The sequence below is a fragment of the Etheostoma spectabile genome, chromosome 20, assembly GCF_008692095.1.
Source record: "Etheostoma spectabile isolate EspeVRDwgs_2016 chromosome 20, UIUC_Espe_1.0, whole genome shotgun sequence".
Taxonomy (NCBI): domain Eukaryota; kingdom Metazoa; phylum Chordata; class Actinopteri; order Perciformes; family Percidae; genus Etheostoma; species Etheostoma spectabile.
In genome coordinates this window covers 10,099,527-10,104,325 of record NC_045752.1, presented here as the reverse complement: position 1 = coordinate 10,104,325, position 4,799 = coordinate 10,099,527, and the positions used below count along the sequence as shown (strand labels likewise).

Below are 4,799 nucleotides of genomic sequence, written 5' to 3'. Positions count from 1 at the left end.
CACACACACACACACACACACACACACACACACACACACACACACACACAAAGCAGATATCATGTTTGATGCATGTGATGTGAGCTGACAGCGGAACACTTAGTGATCCCAGGAATCTTCAGGCCAAAGAGCTGCTCTGTGTGTCAGCGGGGCGATGCACAGTGGCAACAAGGATGCTCCTTCTACAGTAGCCTGCGTAGGCGCAATTCACTTCCCGAGTATAGCAGGTTTCCTCGAACAAATGACATCATCGAGATCCCTGTGTGGATGGACACACTTTTACAAAGATTAAATCAATAATACATAAGAACACCAAATGATTCGGAAGAGAACCTGCAGTATTACAGTAGTTTTGCTTGATATTTCCAGTGTTAAAGTAGATTTTAGCTGACAGAAGTGATTCACAGTGTACTGAGTATTGCATTATATTGTAGGGGATCACACTTCATTTTGTTCACCTCTAATCAGTGTTTCTACAGATATCTTTTGCCTCCTTACTATTTGGCTTATCTCTGCCTGAGTAAAGGTGACAAGCTATTTTTTCCTGCAGCCAAAGCCATGTATGCAATGAAGTATGAGTTGAGCTTAAAAAACGCACTCGCTGTGTGATGATACTGTGTAAAGATGAAAACCGTTTGAAGTGCAGGGAGAATACAAAGGCCTATTTAGACCACACTTATTTTCCATTAAACGCCTCAAACCACATGGGTTTTCTCTTCTGCAAAGTAGCACTTCTCAAATTACCAATAGATTTGGAAAAAGCATAACCATTCTCTTGGATAGATTAGCTGTGTAATAACCCTGCTTTATCCGTGAGTATCAGCTGAATGTGAAGACACCATTGAGATCAACATAAGCATGATTAGGCTATGAGCAGCTAGTCTTTTTCATAACTCGTTTGAGGGCCTCATTCCACTCCAGTTTGTCTTTGAGATAATGTCCTATTTAATTAGAAATTGGCGATATCACATTGTTTTTTAATGAGAGGAGCACTTTACCAGAGCATATGAGGCATCAGAGAATCATACACAAGAAGGATAATGGCTGCATGCGAGGGCTTGGGGGATTCAGACAAAATGCATTTTCGCTCAACTGCTCTTTATTCCCTATTGTCATATTCTTAGAATGCTTTCCTCCAATATATCTTAACATGGGGAGAGGGAGCACTTCAGGTGTAAAGTCTCTGATTCACTCATTACCATATCTCTTTTAATGTTTTTCCAATATCTTCTTTTGTCTTAACTGTACACACATGTGCACACAAACGCACACGATAATACTCTATTTCACCCTTGTATAATCTCTTTTGTTCTGTGGTTTCTGTCTAGGGCGCATCAGCAGGGTGGTATGCAAATGTATTTGCTTGGGCAGAACATGGGAAGAGACCATTGAGCCATAAAAGCTGCGTGGTGCAGGTTTTCAGCAGGCCTCTTAATTTCTGTGCCAGCTCAGTGGCACGCTCAGGGGCTTTGACCTTTTACCATGTTGCTGTCATGGAGTGAAGAAATATATACCTGCCTTTTAGAATTTAGAATTTTCATTTCTTATGTGTCCAGTCAAAAGTGAAGCCACTGACACAGACCCTTGAAAAGCTCAAGTTGTATTGAGGTGTAAAGGTTGGTAAATGCTCCTCAGTCTGATGATGCATCTTAGTTAAATAGGCCAGTTAATGACTTGTCAGCTGGCAAAGGTTAAGGTATGATGAAACAGTGGAGCAAAGGGCAATTTATAATAGATATACTGTACCTTCTTAGGGGAATGGCCTGCACATTCAAATTTCAAATGTGATTAGCAATACCAGCCAAGTGGAAACTATTCCAAGTGATTAGTATTTTTAAGCATGTAGCCAGAAATACTGATGCATACATGACACATCTTACTCTGCCCACACAGTTCACAGGTACAACTTTTGAGACAATTAAAAGTTAAGTTTCTTTTCATCACTGTTCCCACCACTCATCACTCTCACTTTCTTTCCTCATCCAAAAACACAGCGTTTTACTGGGGCAACTGTGATTGATTTTAAAATACATTTTTAATTGTGATACAGTCATTTACTGTCTTTCATTGTTTGTTTCATTTTATAAGGCTGAAGAGCAAAGGGGCAAGATAAAAACAACAAATTTATACATTATTGTATATTGTAGAATTTTTGAATGATGCTGCTACTTCATCCTCTTTGTGCAACATGACAATTCGCAAATTATTTTATTGCACTAAGAAATAGTTTGATATTTTGGGAAATACACTTCATTGCCTATCTGTACTGCTCTCATATATATTATACATAAGGCCACAACCAGCAGCCGGTTAGCTCAGCTAGCTTGGCTCCAACAAAATCTGCACTATCACATCTAACTCTCAATAACAAGTTATATACAAGAGCAGTCATTTTGACATTACAAACAAGCTATAACAATAAGTTAGTTTTTGGTGTATTTTGTTACCTTTTTGGAAGAACCAGACTAGCTGTTTCCCCCCAGCTGTTAAAGAATATATTGCTATTTGCCTTTAAAAACACACCATGTGCAACTTTCAGTAGAAGTAAAAATAAACCAGACAGCACAGAAAACAAGACTATCACAATAAAACAGGAAACAGAACATATACAAGACGACCAAAAATAACACAATCACAAGACATGACAGAAAACAAGGCTAAGAATTCAGGACAGGAAAACAGACTACCACTATAAGACAAGACAAAACACCCAAACCATAACACTCTATGTCCTCTGTTATTCTTTCCACACAGTGCTTAATGTGAAGTGGGTGTTGATAATTAAAGCTATGTAGATGAATGCAGGAAAGCATATTCCTTCCGTGGCGTAGGAGGTTCCTTCCTACAGTGTGTACTTGGAAGATGTGAGATATTGATGCTGTCGACCTAATGATGAGAATTCTGTCAGCATGTCAGAAAGCTTGCTGCTAATAGGAACTGTGCTATCATCACCGTAGCGGCCCACAGGCTCTAAAATGTCAGTGACAGCATTGTGACTTGAATAAGCAATGCCCCTGTGAGGTGCGTGGCTTGAGCCATCAAACGGTAATCACTTGTAGTTGCAGGCAGAGGATAGATAAACCACAGCAGCAACCCCTGACAAGGTACTGACAGATACGAAGATTTGCCCCACACCACATTCCTGTAATTTGTCACCTCACTGACACCATTGTGTCACCACTTTATGGGGGAGTAAAATATAATTGACAAATGTCCTGGAAAAAACAACAATATTTTTAAAACTTTTAGATATTAATGAAGGTCATACATACGCTTAGTTGCCAAAATTCCAAACTATTCCTTTCATGATATGGCTTTTTGATCCTTTATTTTGACTCGTGTTTACTTAAGTAGACTGAGTTCTGCGCTTTGTGTCTTCTCTGGCCCTGCCTCTCTTCAGTAAAGTCCTTCCCCACTGGCTGAAGCTGCTGGCTCTGTTAAGATTAGATTTGAATTTATGAAGATTGCCTCACCTGAAGCACCGCTGTAATCTATGTTGCTGTAGTAATTCACGTTTAGGCCCTCATTTCCAATGCGGTCAAGACCACCCATATTTCACCATGACAATGTAATCACAGTTACACATTAAAAAGTCATTATTGTTTAAGATTGGGCGGCCTGACTGAGAAAACACTGACCATACTATAGCTGCTATTCACATGGATGTTTACCCAAGAACGGAGGGCAACGTGATTTAAACGTACGCTTATACGCTTATTGATCACAAGGGGGTTTACACACACACACACACAAACACACAGAATGATATCATTGGATCCACTTGTGCTTTTTGTGCTGATTAGCAGGTCATCTCAGGAACAAGCTTTGATCACTGCAGATTAGCAGAAGGATAAGTACACAACATGTTTGTTCTGATAGCTTAGACATGTTATAATCCGTCTCTGCTCTATCGCTTGCCCAGTGGTCTTAAATGTGGAATTTTTGTGTATTTTTTTCTATTTAGCTGTAATAAAACCCAGCTTTGCGTAATGCTTGAGGTCAGGCTATGGGCTTTATGAAGTAATGGATCTGATTAGGTGTTTTATATCCTGAAAAACCCCAACAAGCTGCTTATTAAAACAGGCTTTTAGAGTAATTTGCAGCAGGCTGAGACACTTGATTTTAATGGGCCTTGTTTTCCAGTTAGTAACTCACACTACATTTTACCTGGAACTACTGAATCTCATTAAATAACATTTTTGAGATGTCATTTCTTCACTACAATCCTGAATAAGTCCTCAGGCATTGTGTTTTACAGTTGACTGCTCAGCGCACAAGACTAGCTTTGATCCTGGCCCTGCAGGTCCTTGGTTCTGACTCTTTCTGCAACAAGGTACAATTAAAGTACAAAGAAATGGTAGGCTCCTCTTATTTGATCTTGAGATCATTTTTCTTGTTTTGAAATCATGTCTTGGGGGGCGGTAACTTATAAAGGATTGTGTTTTTGTGGAAATGTGTTTCACTAACTGGTTCGCAAGCAAATTAGATCAAATCAGTAGTAGCAGTTTCTTTTCTTTCTTTGTGCACATAAAGTGTATTCTTGTGCCTCACACTGACCTTATCAGGATGCATTCATTGGTGAACCATTATTGACTTTCCTCTTCGGCCAGACTTTAATCAGCATGATTTTAGTCAGGATCAATAACTTCTTTTCATGTCAAACACTTTGCACTATTTTTTTTTCCACAAATCAATACGGTGCGCAATGTGTTGTTCTGCTACCATCCCCACACTAATGCAAGACTAACATCGGCTCCATTCAGCTTTACATGTTCCTGTCAAAATGTCCAAGTGGCAAC

The 4,799-nt window shown here is 39.4% G+C and overlaps 1 long non-coding RNA gene across 1 annotated transcript in view; it reads left to right on the top strand.

Moving 5' to 3' along the window:
• LOC116670431 (uncharacterized) overlaps positions 1 to 4,516 on the top strand; it is a 21,273-nt gene extending 16,757 nt beyond the window's left edge. The window contains exons 2-3 of the long non-coding RNA XR_004327020.1: positions 875 to 880; positions 4,503 to 4,516. This is a non-coding gene — a long non-coding RNA (uncharacterized LOC116670431). The remainder of the gene's footprint in view (positions 1 to 874; positions 881 to 4,502) is intronic.
• Positions 4,517 to 4,799: the final 283 nt, after the last annotated feature.